The following is a 22,310-nucleotide window of genomic DNA, read 5'->3' as shown; positions in this document are numbered from 1 at the left end:
GAGAATTCCTAGACCCATAAATTGAATGTAATTAAATGTAAGAAAGTGTTTGGGGAAAGTGACTTTTGCCCCACCTTGTATATTTAAACTCTTCAAATAATATTTGCAAAATTATTGACTTTACCAAATTATATTCTTCGCATGTCATCTCTTGCTCAGTAAATTGAGCTTGAAATGATTGGTGATACATATAATTGTGAAATGAAGTAGGCCTATAGGTAAGTTAAACCAGATGCAAAGGATCGCAGGTCGGAGGCACTGTCACTCTGGAACAGTATCCGTTTCACGTGCTGTAGTAGGAGGCTGACGTGACTTCAGATCCGGTCTGCACATGACAGCTAAAGATCGGGGGCCGCCCCTGGCGAGAATCTGTCGTGGAGGCACATGCATTACCGCACACTCGTGGCAAGAGGTGGAATTAGGTTAACAGGATAGACTATCTCGGTTACAGAGATGCTGGGAAACTTTCTGTGTGGTTCACAAAAGGAAAAAAAAAAAAAAAATGTTAGGCTACAAAGTGATACGTAGTACCTAATCTCTGTTCGGATGTACAAAAATAGGTAAAATCAAGAATCAAGAAATGATAATTCAATTAAATACTAGTGGCTTGTGCAGCAAATGCTGCTGCAAACTAAGTTCGTTAGACGTTCAAATAAAAATTTTTCAGATTTATTTTCAATGAAGAATACTTGTCTTTTTGATAGTTATTTGCTTCCATAATAATGAAACATATTCCCTCTGAATGGATTTTTTAGGCCAAATACCTTTTCTTGAATCTATCCAACTTCAGTTTTTGAGTTTCAACGCGAAAACGCAAGTATCAATGTCAGGACGATAGCAGTAGCTATTTCAGGTCATTGTGGATTGTAGGCGAAAGTTAAAAAAATGTCAGGTTTGCTAAGCTTTCGAACAATAGCATTTTCGTATAGCTGCTGCATGTAGAACTTGAAATGTAGAGCGTAAAATCATTTTATCCTACTAAGAGATCTTGCTGAAATGATCGGGAGACTACAAATTTTTCTAGGTCTCTTATTTTATCAGTAAGTAATACCTTTTGATCTTTCCTTAGGAACTGTAATTTTTGCGCTCTGTCGAGCCAATACTGAAGACAATGACACATATCAATATCTACACTACACCGCCATTAAGTATATGAAAAAGACCCAACCCCACTGGGTATAAAAATATTTGATTTTTAATAACAATATTATTACCTTACTTAAGTTTTGTAGTTATATATAGCAGTCACTCAGTAAAGTATAGAAATGAAGATCTGAATTAAGATATTCTCTACATTTACTTACATAACCTCAAAACGTTTCACTTTCATGTCATCAATATAGCATCAATATTATGTACAATTAATGAAAAATAGACGCATCATGATATTAACTGTAATAATATTTAATTTCTAATGGTAATAATGTCATCAAACCACCTCAAGTTTCGTACATTTGAATATCCAATACACAGCTGTACTCAGAAAATTATACACTGCAGAATCAGTTTTTAATAACAAATTGAATTGAGCTCTAAATATGTCGGCAATCCTGCAGGTAATGGCCTTCGTGTAATAGCCTATTGTTTATTGTAGTGTGTGTTTTGTTCTGAAATGCAATCAAGTCGGCCGTGATTCAATAAAATTAGTTCTCAAAACTGACAACAGGTGGATTTTGGAAAATAGGAAAATTATGTAGGAAAATTGACATTTCACTGAAAACTACTACTTTTCCGAAAAACTTTGGTTACAGGGATGCTGGGAAACTTTCTGTGTGGTTCAGAAAAGGAAAAGAATTGCTACAAAGTGATACGTACTACCCAATCTGTTAGGATATACAATAGTAATATGCGTTACAAGAGCGGTATGTTGAAGTTTTCATGTTCGAGCGAAAGTTTGAAAAAGCGAAACGTAGTTGAGCTTTTTTAATTTCCGAGAATTGAAAGAAAACATACCGTTCGTGTATCGTACATTATTTTGTGCGAAGATCGTTTATTACATACCTGAAAGAGGAATTTCTAATTAGTTGCAATGAAATCTCCATCTTGGGTTCTGTTCAATGACGGCAAATTTGCAAAACAAAAATATCTATCTTCAACATTGTTGCTTTAAAATGTTTTCTGTATTTACTATACGCCAACAGGCCGTGATATACGTCTGTCTTTTTTTCCCCCAGTCTATGATGAGTCTGGAATCTTGTTGATTTTTTCACGGCTTCCTTAATGTTACTTGCATCACGAATGCAGTAACTTTAGTGGAGTTGTAGAGTTTACTTAATTTTTGCAAATATTTAAAAACAATAATTAGCAGTGCAATTTAGGTGAAATTGCAGTGATAAGTTTCCAATTTATAATTATTATTATATTGAACGTCTCTAAAAATAATGTGTTAAAAGCCTAAAGCAGTAAAATCAATATGTCACTTAAGCGGTAAGAAGAGGGAAATTGTTACGTGTGTTAGGTTGGGAATACTGAATGTGGAATTTTAGACTTTCCGCGGATTGGTTTTGTGCGGAAACCAAGCAAACACTCACGATCTCGCACAAGAGATCTTTACGTTCACGTCCTCCGCTTCTCGTTCTCGTTCTGGTTTTCGTTCCTGATTTATTGTGACCCAGCCTTTGAAGTCCCTCCCGGAGGACTTGCGCTCCGGATTTTCACGTCCTGAAAAATCCATCGACCTTAGCCGGGTCTGAACCCGTAACCCTCGGGCTTATAGGAGAGCAATGGCGGGCGACAGACAGAGAAAGCAATGTGTCAAAAAATAAAGTCTCAGGAGAGGATGAGACGCAGACGAAATAAAGAGGAAAAACAAAATTCTAATATAAGAAACAAAGTCATTTCGTGGAAGACATACGATGCCTAGATGAAACAATATTAGCATTCCATAATCCGGAAAAATATGTCGCTTTTACGAGAGCGCTATGTGGATATATAACGTTCTAAAATTTTACAGCTTCGTCAGACGGGACAGTCATCTGGCTGGGAGTCAAGTATTCGCAAAGTTGGTTGGCGCTAGTTGCTGGAATTCAGATACGAGCTGAGATAACAAGAAAAATATAGCCCGAGTGTCGCATAAATCCTGGCGGTAATTGTGAATGCTGGGCTGTCAGTCTCCTCTCCTCAGTACAGCTTTTAATTATCCCTCGACAGCAGCTTCCACATACTTCTCCGCTGCAACTCACCGCTCATCGCTTTTAATTTGGTAACTGAATGTCGAAATATATCAGCAGTCACTGATTAAGCACAGTTAGAACTATATCCCTTGACTTTTATTCCTCTTGCAGTGCAGACAGTGAGCTATGTGGGCTGCATCTTGCACTGGAGCGCTCAGACGTGCTCATTAAAGTGGATATCGTTTGTAATACCGATACAATTTGCTCCGAAATGCACCCAAGCAGTGGCGGTTCCTCGGGGGAGGGAAGGGAGGAACGTCCTCCTCACATTTTCTTCTTTTGAAAATAAATACCAAATAAAATATGTGCCTTGAAATTCGAGGAAGATTCGATAATTTTTAAGTTCTCAGCTAAAAGAAAACCTCGGTTGAACGAGTTTTAAACGACGCGCGTTCATGTGCTGTTAGAAAACTGTGAGAAAGATGCGAGATTGTTTGTGTGGAGGAAAGCCAATCCATTCCTCCTTAACTGCAGTTAACACACATAGACAACAGCACACTAGCGGCCGGAGAAAGAAGCAGAGTTTTAAAGCAAGTAAATGAACGGATAGGGAGGAGATCCTCCTCTGAATTAGCGCATGGGCGGGAAATAGAAACCGACTGGTCGTGCAGCAAACTCGCTACCGCTGCCACCTAACGATGTTGCATTCAACCAGACTATAACACATCTAGGAGGAGGCACAATAAAAACAGTTGTAACGCAAAGCTATGAAAGATGCCATATAAACTTTTTTTTTTAATAATAAATCAAAAATATTATTCATTGCACCTTATATAGGCTACTATTCATGGTTTGAAACTTTCAAGAATATTTTAAAGTTAAAGTCGGGTTTATATAAAACAAAGAGAAAGTAGTTCTACGTTAGTATCGCAGATCTTTTTGGCCCCTGAAATTCACTTTCATTCATTGTCTACTAGACAGGGTAACAGCCAAGTTGTCAGTTTTGTACAAATATATTTGAAATTGAAAGAAGGTACTCCAAACTGCATAATTTTTAACATAAAAAACTAATCGGCCACCGGTAGCTTTGAACAATAATGATAGTATGACTTTACAAGAACTGACATTCTTCATAAGCATGTGATACTGAACTTGTAAAATGTACATGTGGCAACACAGACCACATGGGTGGGTGCAGTGTTCTCGCTTTCCAAATATTATTTCCCATTCCCATTTCCGAAAAACGGTTCCGATTACGAGTTAGTAGCTATAATCTCTTCCAACACGTGTGATGCTGTAGTGTGCTCGAAAAATGCTGCGAATTTGTGAATTTCCTTGTAATTGTTAATTTCTGCAATTATTCAACAATGAATGGAAGTGAAAACATAATATATCTTGGAAAATTTAGGAAACTCAGTTTACAAGAACAGATTATTGCTATACAGAAGGAAAGGCCAACCCCAGCACTACCTGATCTTACATGTATGAATGTTGGCTAATTTGTAACATATTTCAGTCAAGAAGGTGTCATTTCGTGCTGTTAACTTCTTTCCTCCCCTCAAGAAATACGCAGGAGCCGCCACTGCACCCAAGTAACATCGCACTATGTGTATGCATCTACAATCTACATATCTTTAAACCTTACTGAGATATACCTTATATTTTTAAACTGTTACATATGTACACAGGAATCCAGACATTCAAACTCTTTTATGCAGTTATGCGTTAATTAATTCTAAGCATTTATGTACTTATCTGTTACAAGAAAGCAAATTAAGTTGATCAGTAGAGTCTTTGTTTCACATCTGCGGCCATGAAACTTTTATTACATTCCAGATCTGCAAAACTCGTCTTACTGCATACGATTAAAAAGATAAAGGCTACACTCAATTCTTAAGAAAACATATTTAGAAAAATCATTGTGTGTCGCCCATCGAGTTGCTCTTTGTGTATTGATTGTTACAATCTACTTGCTGAATTTAATTTAATGTATCTTGGAAGTCGTAGATCACTTGCTGAGCAACTTTTATTGTGTAAAATATTCAACGGTCTACTGGATAATAGCGAAATATTATCACAAATCCAGCTTAATGCTAGAACGTCACATTGAAGAAATCATCAATTGTAATATTAAAAAAAAAAAACAAAATACTTCAGCGCACAAAAATTCAGCAGTGTTAAAAATGTGTTCAAATTTCAATGAAATATGTAAAACATGGGATCTAGATTTCAGCATTTCTTACATGAAATATAAACATTTTTTTATTAACATACTGAAGGTAGTTGATTTTAAATAATATTGCTATCTAGGCTATTTGTTACTCTGTAATTTGTTAATTATAGCTACTTTTACATTTTTCTCTATGATTACTTACTTACTGGCTTCTAAGGAACCCGGAGGTTCATTGCCGCCCTCACATAAGCCCGCCATTGGTCCCTATCCTGAGTAAGATTAATCCAGTCTCTACCATCATATCCCAACTCCCTCAAATACATTTTATTATTATCTTACCATCTACGTCTCGGCCTCCCCAAAGGCCTTTTCCCCCTCTGGCCTCCCAACTAACACTCTATATGCGTTTCTGGATTCGCCCATACGTGCTACATGCCCTGCCCATCTCAAACGTCTGGATTTAATGTTCCTAATTATGTCAGGTGAAGCATACAATGCGTGCAGCTCTGCGTTGTGTAACTTTCTCCATTCCCCTGTAACTTCATCCCTCTTAGCCCCAAATATTTTCCTAAGAAAGTTATTCTCAAAAACCCTCAATCTCTATTTCTCTCTCAAAGTGAGAGTCCAAGTTTCACAGCCATACAGAACAACCGGTAATATAATTGTTTTATAAATTCTAACTTTAAGATTTTTTGACAGCAGACTAGATGACAAAAGGTTCTCAACCGAATAACAACAGGCATTTCCCATATTTATTCTGCGTTTAATTTTCTTCCGAGTGTCATTTCTATTTGTTACTGTTGCTCCAAGGTATTTGAATTTTTCCACATCTTCGAAGGATAAATCTCCAACTTTTATAGTTCCATTTCGTACAATATTCTGATCACGAGACATAATAATATACTTAGTCTTTTCAGGATTTACTTTCAACCCTACCCCTTTACTTACTTCAAGTAGAATTTCCGCGTTTTCCCTAATCGTTTGTGGATTTTCTCCTAACATATTCACGTCATCCGCATAGACAAGAAGCTGATGTAACCCGTTCAATTCCAAACCCTCTCTGTTATTTTTTGGCTATGATATCTATACTTATCTATTTTTCTTTTATTTTTATTTTGTATTTTTCATTTATATCTATATCTGTGTCTTTTATTTAGGTAGTCTGTATTTGTCGTATTTTCTTTTTTCATTTTTCATTTTTAATTTGTATTTACACTTGTACTCATACCTTGCATTTGTATCTGTTTTATCTCTTTTTTTGTATTATCTGCAATTCTATATTTTAAACAAATATCTATACTGTCTATTGTAATTGGGGCTTTGTCCTGTTATAAATAAATAAATAAATAAATAAATAAATAAATAAATAAATAAATAAATAAATAAATAAATAAGTAAATAAATAAATAAATAAATAAATAAATAAATAAATAAATAAATAAATAAATAAATAAATAAATAAATAAATGAAATTTATTGGAAATATTGAGGAAGAAAATGTATATACAGAGTGAAAGTGAAAGAGCCTTGCACATTTCATGTTGTATGTAACAAAAAAAAACTGTGATATCATATTGATGGATAGTTCATGTTTTTTTTTTCAGAAAAAATGTTTTTCCACAAATGTTTAAGACCCTCTTATTCTGTAACTATTGCGAGTAGGATCATGATTTTTGCCCATATTGATAGGAAAACTAATCTCTGCCGTATATAAATATCGTGGACGGTTTTCGTGTAAATAATAAAAGAAAAAACTAAATTCAAGCCACTGCGGGATGCGAGTGTATTGCAACGTCGTAGCCAGACAACAGCTCACCTAGCACAAAACAGACCGAATTCGTTGACCTCTTACATCTGTATTACAGAAGTTTGTGTTAGCGGCGATGTTGCCAGACTGCTGAAACTTCAAACTTCATTTTCTAATTAACCGTGCATTTAATCACAAAACGTAATATAGGTTTTCTATTGCTTTAAGTGTATCCTACCGTCCCTTTCAATCCGTATGGTTATTTCACTCCGCGATCTCCAGATTTCAATCCGGCCGACTTTTGCTTGTGGAGTTACCTTAAAGAACGAGTTTTCCTGACACATCCAACAACCCTACTGCAACTGAAAGATGCCATCTCGCTAGAAATTGCCAATATTCCAAGATATTATCTGCGAAATGCTGTGCATTGTATCGCAGACAGAATACTGTACGTTGAACAAGAGAACGGCGGACATCTTCTCAATGTTTTGTAAACCCCGTTGTTTGTCCAACACTGTGATGTATTTGTTTTTTCGCTATCTCAAATATTATAATATTTCTAGCGGTTTAATGTTTGAACTGACTTTTGAAATACTCTACATAATCCACAGTTTGGAAGACAGAGAAATTGGGTTTGCAGTAAAACTTCACTTTTTAGAGGCATTTGTTCTCTGTATATACATAAGGGGTTTTCACATAAGTATAAGGACATCACTTATGGATAGGAGTCCTTAAACCTTTGGTAGAGGCTGTAAATACAGGGACATCATTTTATTTTTACTTCAATTTTTATTGTACTTGAGTTTTTTAATGTACTTCACTCCCACCCCTTCTACTAATGAAGTTCAACCGTGCTCCACTCAGATCCAAGACCACCATAGTAGCCTTACGGTCATAGTAAATAGTACGTTCCAAAAATATGTTCGCGTTTTCCAGTAACGAAAGAGCTTTCAATATTGAATCATTTTCCATTTGCTTACGTCGCATCCCGGTTTCCCCCACCTGCTTCTATTCGCCTCTCTGTAAATGCTAGTGGCTGGGCTGTCTTAGCTCTTTTCTGAGAACATTAATTTCTGTTAGGAATTGGACGTCTACGTAATATTATACCCATACAATTGTTTAAAATAACTTTAATAAAAGGGCCTTGTTAAGTAATTAAATGTCACGTGATTTCTCCCTTTCTATGACGCTGCGACGTAACCACTTGGACGGACAGTAGATAGCATGTCTGAGTAATTTTATCTTTTCGGATCGGGCAGAAGTGAAGATTGAATTTACAGTACGTAAGGTCTCTTTTATAGAGTAGGTACAGAATTATTTCAACATGAGTTACTGATACGAAGTACGAACTTGGTAATTGGAATTAGGTACAATAATCTATAGTGCGATAATACACACATTAGAACTGAAGCCTATATCGAAATGAACGGCCACCATTTTCAAAAATTTGTTTAAATATAAATATTATGATTATTTTTCAATTTAACTTCATTCTCTATAGTGTACGTTAAAGAGTTGTAGACAGTGTAATATACACTGCATAATGAATACGTCCGCATGGAAAGCTCAGTTCGTGAGTAAAAACACTCATTGTTAATACTGTACTGTATTTTGATTAAACAAAAACCTAATGAAAATTATCAAACTGAAAATCGCGATATTTCGTAGTTTACATAAATGGATGAACTACTTTTCTTCCCTCCTATACCTAGTAAAGTGATTTATTTGTATTTTACGCCAGTGTCATCTAACTCCAGTCGTGGAAGGGGGTAGCAAACGGTGTTTCCGGTTCTTAATCGTTGATCCAAAGGTATAGCCAGGTTAATATTAGAAATGTTAGTAAAAATAAAATGATGTCCCTGTATGAAAGGAGGAAGGACTTCTTCTCTAATGACAAGTATAGAGGAAACAACACGGATGGAGACTGAAGAAAATGGAAGCATTCAGTCCTGATGGATATTTACTTTCCTGTCTGGAATCAGCTCTGATCCGGTACATTCGTAGTGAAAACTGTCCATTGTTCCACATACTGTTTGTCCCATATTCACATCTGCGCCCTCCCCACCGTTAACGTATCTACCCAGCCATCCACACACATCATGCACTTCTCAGGCGTCTGTCTTCGCCACTCACCCACGTATTTCTAGGGGGACTCCCCCCACATACTTCAAGATACAATCATTTTATTATACACATCTTTATGTCATACGCACTTAATTCTTTCCGTGGAGACTGGAATAAATTTTAGCTAATTGGTAATGGAATAACAGAATGCTTGCCAAGGGCTCCCGTATCGAATTCATCTTGAAGAATGCCTCGATAGGTCGCAGTTTGGGCGTGGTTACTTACGACGATAGTGATCGTGAGGGTCCAAAATATTCGTCTTTGACACCGTGTTAACGGACAGGAACGTTAATCGGGCCACCATCTTCCGTTAATACCGTAACACATGAGGATGTATCTTGTTATTATATGCTACAGATCACCAGAACTGATAGACTTAGTCAAAAGTGTTCTCATTAATGCAGTTTCATAATTATTAACTTATTAATTCATAAAATGTATTATTAATTTTTTATTATAAACGAAGTACGAACATTTTTTAAATGAGTGATAGTAGGAGGAAGAAGAATAAAGGCCATAAGATTTGTTGATGTGCCGTTGTTAGCAAAAGAGGAGACGGTAATGAGAGATGTGATACGGTAGCTAAAGAATATCTTTGAACAGTAGGAGATGAATATAAATGCAAATAAGACGAAGGCCAAGGTTATGGGAAGAAAAATAAAGAATGCAAATTTAAAATGAGGCAGTAGAACAAGTGGACAGCTTCAAATATTGGAATATCATGTAAGCAGTGCTTTGTGTGGATCGTGGCATTATATGAGCAGAAACATGGGTATTACTACGAAGGGAAGAGAAGCAACTGGAAGCATTTGAATTGTGGATATGGAGTACAGTATTTATACTTTCAGCCTTTTTTTCTTGTATTTTTAGTATTTATTTATTTCATCTGGTAGAGATAAGGCCGTCAGGCCTTCTCTGCCCCTCTACCAGGGGATTACAACTATAATATGAACAATAAAATTACAATTATAGTATATAGTATATAATGGGCTTGTACGTAGGAGAGACCGAAGGCTTACACTGCAGACTTATTATGCTTACCACTCCTATTCTGTGAATGATTGGTAGCCCAACGGCTGCGCTCTTGTACAAGTACAGACGCCGCACCGTTGAACTTAACCCGGGCTATTGTATGAATGATGATGATGATGATGATGATGATGATGATGATGATGATGATGATGATGATGATGTGTGAATTAATGATGGCGAAATTAGTCCGAGATCCAATGCCGAAAGTTACTCAGCAATTCTGCTTCAATTGGTTGAGGGAAAGCCTCGGAAAAAACCCGAAACAGGTAACTTGTCCCAACCAGGATTTGAACCCGGGCCCGCTAACCATTACTCCACAGTGGTGGACTACTTTCAGCCTTACTGATCGTGTGAGTCGTACTTCACGGAGTTTTTTTGACACTTCATGATCTCTGTATAGATAGGTAGGCAAATTGTCGCTCTGCCATCACAGGGTGATTGATCAGGACAAGTAACCACAACAGAATAAAGCAATATCGAAAGACAGACGCACTTCAGTCATTATGTGCAATGTACAATTTCCATTTCGCGTTGAAATGTCCCGCTGTTGTCTGTGACATTAAGAATTTTCTGCGAAGTACGTGTGACACTATAACAAAACGAGCATCGATCGTGTGCTTCACATTCAGGCGTGTGTATTACAATGCAGCGACCGAAATGAATTGTCTGGCCGTCGTATGTGAGGCAGGTTGTCAACCGGACAAGTCCGGAAGCAGCGAACACGAGCTCTGAAAGCTGCCTTCTAATTAATAATAAGTTCCAAGCACTCAGGCTGTCTGATATGACAGCATGGCGGCTAATAACGCGTTCCATTTCGAACCAGCGCCCCACAATTAAAATTAGTTTTTTTTCTCCTATTAGAATACTAAATTGATTTAAATTTATTTCCTTCTTGCTCTTAATACAAGAGCTTAATATCTCAATTTCGTAAATGTAGCGTTACAAATTCGGGATATGATGTCACCACTTCTATCACGCGTAATTTATTATTACTTAAAAAAATTTCATTCGCTTCACCTTTTTTTATAGGCTAATAAGTTGTCTTTGTTAGTACCATAGGCTTCAAACGCTCTGAATTCTTCTTGTAATCCGGTGGTATAATTGCCTGGACACAGAGTTGATGGAAATTTCATGCTTATCAAACTAAAGTCAACGAAAAACATCATCTGTAGACGTGTCGGCTTGTTTAGAACGGGCTTCGGTCTGATACAAATTGAAACGAACGGAAAGAAACGATACTTTTATTACAAGTGGGCTATTCCGAATAAGGTTATAAAAATGGCCTCGTTAAATGACACATACTTCCTTATTACAGTGTAAGTATTACGCACTGCTTAAAATAAACACTTTATTAGGCGAGGTGCTCCCAAACTATTCACGATCATTTATTTTTACGGACACCTTTAAATGTCACAACATCTTCACTGCTGGGCTGGTTTTTCAATGACGTAACTGACGTAAGTTCATCCACTTTGGCACTTTATGCGTCCTATACAAAGTGAACCGTAAGTAATGTCACTAATTTCAGGGGGTTATTCTTTGAGATATTTCAAACAAAAACTATAAAATAATTTTGCTTGTTTTTGCTTCCTCTCCAAGATAAAAACTGAAGGACTCCCTGCAAACTTACTTACTGGCTTTTAAGAGGTTCATTGCCGCTCTCACATAAGCCCGCCATTGGTCCCTATCCTGAGCGAGATTAATCCATTCTCTATCATCATATCCCACCTCCCTCAAATCCATTTTAATATTATCTTCCCATCTACATCTCGGCCTCCCTAAAGGTCTTTTTCCCTCCGATCTCCCAACTAACACTCTATATGCATTTCTGGATTCGCCCATACGTGCTACATGCCCTGCCCATCTCAAACGTCTGGATTTAATGATCCTAATTATGTCAGGTGAATAATACAATACGTGCAGTTCTGTGTTGTGTAACTTTCTCCATTCTCTTGTAACGTCATCCCTCTTAGCCCCAAATATTTTCCTAAGCACCTTATCCTCAAACACCCTTAACCTATGTTCCTCTCTCAAAGTGAGAGTTCAAGTTTCACAACCATAAAGATCAACCGGTAATATAACTGTTTTATAAATTCTAACTTTCAGATTTTTTGACAGCAGACTAGATGATAAAAGCTTCTCAACCGAATAATAACAGGCATTTCCCATATTTGTTCTGCGTTTAATTTCCTCCCGAGTATCATTTATATTTGTTACTGTTGCTCCGAGATATTTGAACTTCTCCACCTCTTCAAAAGATAAATTTCCAATTTTTATATTTCCATTTAGTACAATATTCTCGTCACGAGACATAATCATACAGTTTGTCTTTTCGGGATTTACTTCCAAATCTATCTCTTTACTTGCTTCCAGTAAAATTCCCGTGTTTTCCCTAATCGTTTGTGGATTTTCTCCTAACATATCCACGTCACCCGCATAGACAAGCAGCTGATGTAACCCGTTCAAATTCAAACCCTCTCTGTTATCCTGGACTGTCCTAATGGCATACTCTAGAGCAAAGTTAAAAAGTAAAGGTGATAGTGCATCTCCCTGCTTTAGCCCGCAGTGAATTGGAAACGCATATGGCAGAAACTGACGTATACGAACTCTGCTGTACGTTTCATTGAGACACATTTTAATTAATCGAATTGAAATAAATAACATTATAAATTTTAAATGAGACAAAAAGACAAAACAGAACAGTATCTGAGTTATCAAAATATTCTGGTTCTATTATATTATGATATTATCTATGGTTATATAAATATAAAAAAAAAAACAATTCTCAAATAAATTTATATTTCTAAGAAACATAAAACATAACTATAGTACTTTTTCACTTGAGATTGCACACTTGATCTCAAACATATGAAAAGAAAATGCCTAGTCTTTTAATAAGGGCCTAATAATTAAATGAAGATGGGTGAACGGTTTATTATACACTGAAAGGTAGAGATGATGTTTCAAATAGGCTACTTGATTGTTTATACATATATAACAGTTGTCAATGTAGATAAAAGTTCAGTGAGGTGTAAACATTGTGCGATTCAAGGCTGCTTGAAGTTCGGGACTTCGGGAGTGATCAATCTCGACGTCTCGAAACACTCACAAGCAGTCTTTACGTCAACGGCGCGACGTATACAGCATTGTCGTGCGGGTTTTCGGCTTTGCGGGCGCTGTTATTCTTGCCTCACTGCCGTAAGTCAGAACTGGTCCAGCTATGTTTTTGAACTTGGGAGGGTTTTGAGACGGTGTTGATTACTCCAGTAATTTTGATAAATTTAGATAGGCCTCTTATTGCTTGGCGTTTCTTCATCAGTTCACACCTGTGGAATAACGGTTATCGCGTCTGGCCGCGAAGCCAAGTGGCTCGGGTTCGATTCCCGGTCGGGGCAAGTTACCTGGTTGAGGTTTTTCCGGGGATTTCCCTCAACCCAATATGAGCAAATGCTGCGTAACTTTCGGTGCCGGACTCCGGACTCATTTCACCGGCATTATCACCTTCATCTCATTCAGACGCTAAATAACCTAAGATGTTGATAAAGCGTCGTAAAATAACCTACTGAAATAAGAAATAAAATATCTTTATCAGTAATATAAGATAAATTATGACTTAAATAGTTAAATGAATTGACAAGTTCAATTAGTTTATTATCTTTCTTGATTTTACGTAAAGATTATTATTTTTTGGTCCTACAGAATAAATCTGTTATGGCAACAATTAATATTAGAGGAGAAAAATTCGCTCCGGCGCCCAGGATCGAACCCGGGTCCTTGGTTCTACGTATCAAGTGCTCTCACCATTGAGCTACGCCGAAGTCCAATCCACAGCATCGGATCGAACTCCCCTCCTCCAGTGTTTTTTCCATCGAATATCACTGTACGTAGAATCCCGGCCACCAAGTTACTCAACTGAGTGCGCTCCTTGTATAATGGCAGTTGATTTAATATAAAAAAATCAACATACATGCCCAACTTGGAGTCAGGCCGCAAAGGGAAAAACACTGGAGGAGGGGAGTTCGATCCGGTGCTGTTTATTGGACTTCGGCGTAGGTCAATGGTTAGAGCGCTTGGTACGTAGAACCAAGGAACCGGGTTTGATCCCCGGCGCCGGAGCGAAGTTTTCTCCTCTAATGTTAATTATCTTAATTTTACTTGGAATTGGATCTTGTCCTATAATTCCATGATTTTTGTTTCCTCTGTTCAGATTTCCATATTGAAATCTGAAGCGATTATTTGTAGATTATAAACGGCTTTTTGTAGATCATCTTCTGTTTTAGCGATAAGAATCTGATCGTCGGCAAACAGTATTGTATCCAGAAACGTGTTTCGATTAATTTGAATTGGGACATGATGACTTTGCCTTCAAATGTATAAAATATGGTTCATTATGGTAAATAGAAGAGAAGAAAGACCGCACCCCTGTCTAACACCTTGGTTTATTGAAATCCAGCTAGTAGTTCCGCGTTCAGTTCTTATGGCAATTTCATTGTGTTGATATAAATTATAAATGGAGAAAATTATTTGAGTTTGTACATTATCAAGGAATAACATCTCTAAAAGTTTATTTCTATTAATTTTATCGAATGCTTTTACGAAAATAATAAATGCTAAGTGTTTTTCGAGATTAAACTCTCTATGATTTTCTATTAAAATCTTCATACTAAAATAGCTATAACAACATGATCTTCCTTTTCGGAATCCATTCCGAATCCGAATGAATGTAACATTGAAAAGTTCCTTTTCAGAACGATAGGCCTAAGTTATATTTCGGATTTTTTTCAACGTGTTCTTAGACCAGACCTCCAGAACTGTAGCTCCTGAAAGCGACTGCTTTACTCCCTTTCTTACCCCACCCACCCTTTCTACCAGCGCGGTCATGACGTTCTAGTTACGCTCGGCTGCATTACCATTTATCGCGGCGGCAGGTATACAATACGCTATCAAGAATTACAAATGAACAGATAATAAAATCCTTAGGAACATACCTTTAGAAAGTAAGAGAAAATGAATGAGGGAAATAAATAAATTAAAAGACATGTAAAATAAATTTTAAAATGTTTGTGTGCATATAATGTAAGAAGGTCTTATATATCGTCCTATTACTAGTAAAGAAGATTAAGTCCACTTTTTGTGTAAAATAAGTTAAGTACAGTCCCCGACTTGTCTTTCCGTGCTCTGTATTTTACTAAAATGAAATAAGTCCGAAATGGTGCTTGCAGGCAACAAACCAATTCCTTTATTTGAAGAATTTATTATGATTTTTTGTGCATTAATAAAGTTTTTAATTTCTGTTTTTACAAAACTTGTATTACTGGTCTTAACTGGTTTTACTAGTAATAGGACAATAAATAAATTGTAGCCTACGTTGATAAGTGAGTGATAGCTATATGACCGGATGTCAATGCTGTCATTCAACATTGTAACGCACTCCAGCCAGCCAAATAAATAAATAGATATAAGTAAATAAATAAATAATTAAGTAAATAAGTAGGCCTAAATAAGTAAGTAAATAAGAAAATAAGTAAATAAGTAAACAAACGAACAAACAAACAAATAATACGCGTACTGCAGTTTAAAGAGAACTGGAACATGGCAAAATCTAAACCCGTGAAGGAATACTACTTCCAAAGGAAATGGGAATATGATGGTTTTGTTGTTGAAGACGAAAGAATTGCTTGTTTACTGTGTTCCATCCAATTTATTTCTAGTTGTCATTTCAATATTAAATCACATTTCAACAAAGTCCATATTAAGAATTATGGCATGCACAAACTTTCGGGTAAGTTCATTATTACGAACTGTATATTGATTATTTATTTATAGGCTATATTGTAAAATTAAGGACGTCACTCGTTGTGTTCATATTGAATTGAAATTAAAAGTGACTTTCAAGGTTCATTACTTAAATACTATAAATTATGTTTCCGTAGGTGTTGATAAGAGAAAAGTTTTCGAAAATCTAAAACAGGTTAGGTGCAAAGAATATCAAAGAAACTACCGACAGGAAATCTAGCATAATTGTAAACCTTGAAACGAGATAACGCATTATAAAAACAATGAATTTATTACAATCCTTTTTTTTTAAATTACATGCCGCCACTGATGGACCTTTGACGTCCAGAGAAGGTAAATAACTTTACGCGGAAGTCGATCATCCCCAATAGAAGTGGAGTTTCCACTACTTACGAGTTCTGCAGGCCTGTCTTAGACCTTCTGTTGGTAACTTTCTACATGTGTGAAATAATCACTGAATATCCTAACTTTGTCGTTTCCTAATAAATTTCTATGTTAGCAGCTGATGAATCGTTTCTTCCATCTGCTGTATGATAATGTCTGTCTGTCCTGTGAGATTTTGTTGTCTCGATTTATGAAATTCGATTACGCAGCCAGCGCGAAGGTTAAGCAGGCTGGATGTGTTTAATCCACGTCGGACCGAATTCCGAACGCTGTGTCTAATCCCTCCACAGCAAAACAATGACATGAGGAAGGGTTAAGTTGGGGTAGTTTACAGACGTAGACGAATGTGAAAGGAACGTGACAGGTTGCAGGGGTGACTGGGGGTGGAAACGTCAGGTGAACATTGAGTGGTCGTGATTTATAGAGCAATAAACATCTCACGAATGCTGGGACAGGTGTGCAGAGCTCGAGCGACAAACCAGTTGTTGGATGCCTTGTGAGGTATTTATAATACACCTGTGACCCGAGACTCCTTGAATCGAAACCCGGGGCTTTAACCCCGAGCATTTATCAAATGCTACAATCAGATGTTGTATGTAATATCTATTAATTTTAATGACGCGTTTAATTGTGGGAATTATTTTCTTCGTCGTTAGTATGATAGATTATAATACCGATACAAAATTTAATCCGAAGAGACTGGTTCGTGTAGTGCCATATGGAAAAGTGTGAGGTTTCTGAGTTTGACACCAAGTCGTTAATGTAGAAATGATGTTCAGAGTTCGTGAGCTACGAATTTACTCCACCATAAAGAAGGCAGTGAAAAGGAAGTCCTCTGTGGCGTACCCTAGGTAGAAAAAGTATTTCTAAAGCATTTATTTATAACAATAAATTACTGCGTTGAATGGATGAATAAACTTATAGGGTCTATCTTTGTTTAGTCAAATTATTGTGATAGATAGTAAATATAGATCTGATGAAATATGCCCCTGAAATTACTTTCCTTTTTCCTGAAACACGAATTACAGTTTTGTTGATTACATTCTTATTCCGGGGAGGTCTTCAATTTAGGCCCATAACATGTTATACTCAGTAAATATTTAGATAGTGAATTAATGATCTTTAATAAATTCATAGCGAAATATATTTTAGTTTTTAAATCTGAAAATACATAAATATTAGGTTGATGGATAAATTCGTTGCGTTTTTGTTCGTCACTGCGTTGTTAGGAAATTGCTTATCGTCTGTCATTTATTATTTGTTATTTGGAGTGCTATGCTTTGTGAATAGAACCTACAAAGTAAAATTATTTCACACACAACAACAAATACTACACCGAAACAGAAGAATTGCCAATGGGGTCACCCATATCTAGCATACTAGCAGAGATATTTTTACACAACATAGAACAAACATACATACTCAACAATAAACACAACAAATATTCAGACAACATAATATACTGGCACAGATACGTAGACGACATACTCATACTATACAAAGGAAACAAACGACAAATACACGAACTACACCAATACATAAACAAAATACACCCAAAACTCCAATACACACTGGAACTCGAAAACAATAACTCCATAAATTTCCTAGACATCACCATAACAAAAGTTGACAACAAACACACCTTCAAAATATACAGAAAAACCAACCACCACCACCACACACATACACAACACATCTAATCACCCCACACAACACAAACATGCTGCATTCAGGACAATGGTACACAGATTACTCAACATACCCATGAGTCAACAACACTACAATGAAGAAGTGAACACAATCAAATACATAGCACAAGAAAACGGATACAACCCAAACATAATAGACAACATCATTAGGAAGACAAAACAAAAACTGAACAAACACAAAAACACAAAACACAACACAAACACAAGAACAAAAGAAATACATCACACTAACATACGAAAACAAAAACACACACAAGATCGCATCCTCATTCAGAAAACAGAAATACAACATAGCATACAGAACAGAAAACACACTACAAAGACATCTCAACACACAAACAACACAAACAAATAAATACAACCACACAGGCGTATACAAACTCACATGCAATAGTTGCGACAGTTTCTACATTGGACAGACAAGCAGATCATTCCAAACTCGATACCAAGAACACATTAAAGCAATAATCAGAGGACACAATACATCTACATATGTCGAACACATAACCAATGCTAACCACACATACAATAACATAAATACAGACATGGAAATCCTACACATACAACCCAAAAACTCAACACACTAGAACAATATGAAATATACAGACACACTAAAACACACCCTGATCAAATTCTCAACACACAGATCAATTTCAGAACACACACACTATTTGACACCACATTTCAACACTTTTCAACACTCGAACGCACCCACACAACAGGCAGCGAAGTTCGAGATGACGCCGAGATCTAGTAGGCTCTGAGGATGGTGTGAAGAAGCACCGAAACAGCTGTAAGCCGCACATGCTTACACAATTAATACGAGTCTTACGCCATTTAATCAATTATTTAGAACTTACGTCTTGAATTTTGCGAATTTGAAGAACGTTTATGCTATTTGTGGGCTAAAGAAGATGGACTATAAAAAAAACGAACACTTCCGATATTTTCTTCTGTTTGAGTTTAATAGAGGGGCAAAGACAGCGTAGGCGGCTCGAAACATTTGTGCTGTGTACGGGGAGAATGCCATCGGAGAAAGCACTGCAAGAAAATGATTCTGTCGTTTCAACACAAACTCGTAAAAAAAGTTAGCGTCCATCCACAGAAGTTGATGTTATGCGTCTGGTGGGATAAAGAAGACGTCGTGTCATAGTACCGTGATTTACACACTGATGAAATCTGTATTAGGGAGCTGCATAAATCCCAGGGGACGGAGGCTTTCAAAGTCTTCGGATCTGGGAGCCATGTAGCAAAATTGACAGATGGAACCATGGCATACGGCAATACGATCTTCAGGTCAATGTAGGATGCAGCAGGACGTAGTACGTGACTTGCGAAAAGATACTATCGATCTGAGCAGGCTGCAGAATATCAACAGGGGGAAGGAGGGGCATTCTTGTTCGCGCGGACTCCGTCAGACCTGAATGCTGTAGCTGAATCGATAAGATGGTACCAAGCAGTGAATCACAGGAATGCGGTCCTAAGGACTTCAACAATCATCCCACAATAAGCGGGTCACCACAATAAGCCTCAGCTGAGGTGCAGACCTTGGGTCCCTTCTAAAAAAAATGTATCAGTAGCAGCAGCAGCAGTAGTAGTAGTAGTAGTTTTATTTTGCCTGGCAGAGTTAAGGCCATGAGGGCTTCTCTTCCACTCAACCAGGTTTCAATAATATACATGAAATACAAAATTAGATTACAAAACAACACAAAAGAAAATACCTTAGAAATTACATTAAATATAGTAGAAAATTACAAATAGTCAAGAACAGTTACATAATATAAAATTGCAAATAGTCAAGTTCGGTTACATAATATATAAAATAAAGTAGAAAATTACACATAATCAAAATCAGTTACATAACATAAGGGGAATACACACACACACATACACACACACAAACACAATTTATAAAACCTAAAATGCTCGAGATAAATTCGACGATTAATTCACTTGAGATATATTATACAGTTAATATACTAATGCGAGAATACATGTGGTTTACGAGACATAAAATGTTGATTAGCAAAGTCGTACTAAATGGCATACAAATACAAATGATTAAGTAATATATCAAGATAATAAAAAAGGAAGAAGAGAGAGGAGAAAAAAATAATAACTTAGTCATTTAAGACTATTTAGAAGCTTCCGCAAGAGTCTAGTTCTGTTCAATAAAAACATTTCTAAGTAGAGTGTACTTAAAAGATTTTAGACTCCGACTGCTCCTGATTTCCTGTGACAAGGAATTCCAGGAACGAGCTGTGTGTATTGTGAAGGAAGCAGAGTAGAGAGATGTTTGATGGAATGGAATTGATAGAACAAGGTTATGCTGTGAACGCGTATCACGGTTGTGGTGGGATGCTAAAAGTGTGAAGCGAGGAACAGGTAACTAGGTGTGGAATTATTTAAAATCTGATACAGCAAACAGAGTGAATAAACTGAACGTCTCTCCCGTAAACGAAGCCAAGATAATTGAAAGAAATACTCGGAGACATGATCATAGCGACAGCTGTTAAAAATGAAACGAACACATATATAGAGAATATTACCATTAAGTCAACGCAAAATAATCGCCATCTTATATTCATGCTGAAGTTCGAACTAAGACCAATTTAGTTATTTCCTACATTGCATTTCATAATAACACTATTATTCCCTTTCAGGGCTCGAAGAGGACAACTGTCTTTGAGGAAACTGCCGTTCATTATGGAAGGTATGTAGTCTCATATTACAATGTAAGTGGTGTAGACAAAATAGTCATAATATTAACCATTTCTTCATATTTCTCTGACTTTTTTCATTGTCAGACAATGCATTAAAGAAATATGTGTAATTTATCTGCTTTCTTCGGTTTGTTATGGTTATTGTAGATGTTCACATTTTGTTTTGTTTCTTGTCTGAATTGAACTTCTTTTGTTATTCTATCTTCATTTTATTTTGTGTAATATACATATTATGATGATACCAGATCACTTGAATCAGATAGTTTGTAGTGGAATTTTAGCTGTGTTTTTTTCTTTCCCCCGCATTCTCTTGTTTCTGACAATTCAGAAATGGAATTTCGGTAACGTCAGTTCTAGCGATGTATTCTTTCGTGGACGAAGCCCTGGTTCACTTCTACAGACACATATTACCGTAGGACAGCGCTACCTAATTTGTAAATAATTGTAATATGATTTCCTTAATTTTTCCTAGAATTATTTGACATTGCTAAATTTGTACTTACATTCTCATGTAATTATTAGCTCTTCTCCTATACCAAATAGGCTAACAGATATAATACGGTAATCAAAATTGAATCATATTCTTCTTCAATCGATTTATTGTTAGCCTAATAAAAACATAGTATCTCCCGGATAGGGAATTAAAACATTTTGTGTAAAACCGCATTTAGTTCAAAATGAAGATGAGAAAGATTTTGCAGCACAAATAAAATCCTTTCGTCATATATTTCTTATCACTTGTTTGAAGTTTTAGAATACTTGTTTAAAACTTAATGTAAACGATTTCAGTAATGTTATTCTGGGCGAATATTATATTGTTTCATTTTTCTATATATTTGGAAAAATAATTTAATATAATATTTATTTCTATGGTAATTTAATAATAGACTACTCTTCGTAACATAACAAAGGAACTGAATTGTTGCGAAATGTATAGAACATAAAATGAGAGAGGATGTGTCCTCAACGTGAATAAACCATTTAGAAATCGGAACAAAGACGGTCACTGTTGAAAAACAACCTGGCCGTCATGTTCATCGGTTTGTGGGAAATCAAGAAGCTGCAGCACCCCGAACCCAAATATCACCACGCTGGATTTTTTTTTCTGGGGTCATATCGAGAACATCATTTATGTTGTGGTCCACATCTGTGGAGTAACGATCAGCGCGTCTGGCCGCGAAACCAGGTGGCCCGGGTTCGATTCCCGATCGGGGCAAGTTACCTGGTTGAAGTTTTTTTCCGGGGTTTTCCCTCAACCCAATATGAACAAATGCTGGGTAACTTTCGGTGCTGGACCCCGGATTCATTTCACCGGCATTATCATCTTCATCTCATTCAGACGCTAAATAACCTAAGATGTTGATAAAGCGTCGTAAAATAACCTACTAAAAAAAGTTTATGTTGTGAACGTTCGTGATTTAAACCATTTGTGTGAAAGAATAGTGCATGTTGCTACCGCCACACCGGACATGCTCCAGCGAACGTGGACAGAAACAGAATATCGTTTAG

At 36.5% G+C, this 22,310-nt stretch overlaps 1 long non-coding RNA gene across 1 annotated transcript in view; it reads left to right on the top strand.

Moving 5' to 3' along the window:
* Positions 1–20,792, top strand: part of LOC138692587 (uncharacterized) — a 339,097-nt gene extending 318,305 nt beyond the window's left edge. Inside the window, exon 3 of the long non-coding RNA XR_011330084.1 lies at positions 20,742–20,792. This is a non-coding gene — a long non-coding RNA (uncharacterized lncRNA). The remainder of the gene's footprint in view (positions 1–20,741) is intronic.
* The last annotated feature ends 1,518 nt before the right edge of the window (positions 20,793–22,310 follow it).

This window comes from Periplaneta americana, chromosome 17, assembly GCF_040183065.1.
Source record: "Periplaneta americana isolate PAMFEO1 chromosome 17, P.americana_PAMFEO1_priV1, whole genome shotgun sequence".
Lineage (NCBI taxonomy): Eukaryota > Metazoa > Arthropoda > Insecta > Blattodea > Blattidae > Periplaneta > Periplaneta americana.
The sequence above is the reverse complement of the archived record's forward strand: the minus strand, read 5'-3'. Positions and strand labels throughout refer to the sequence as shown.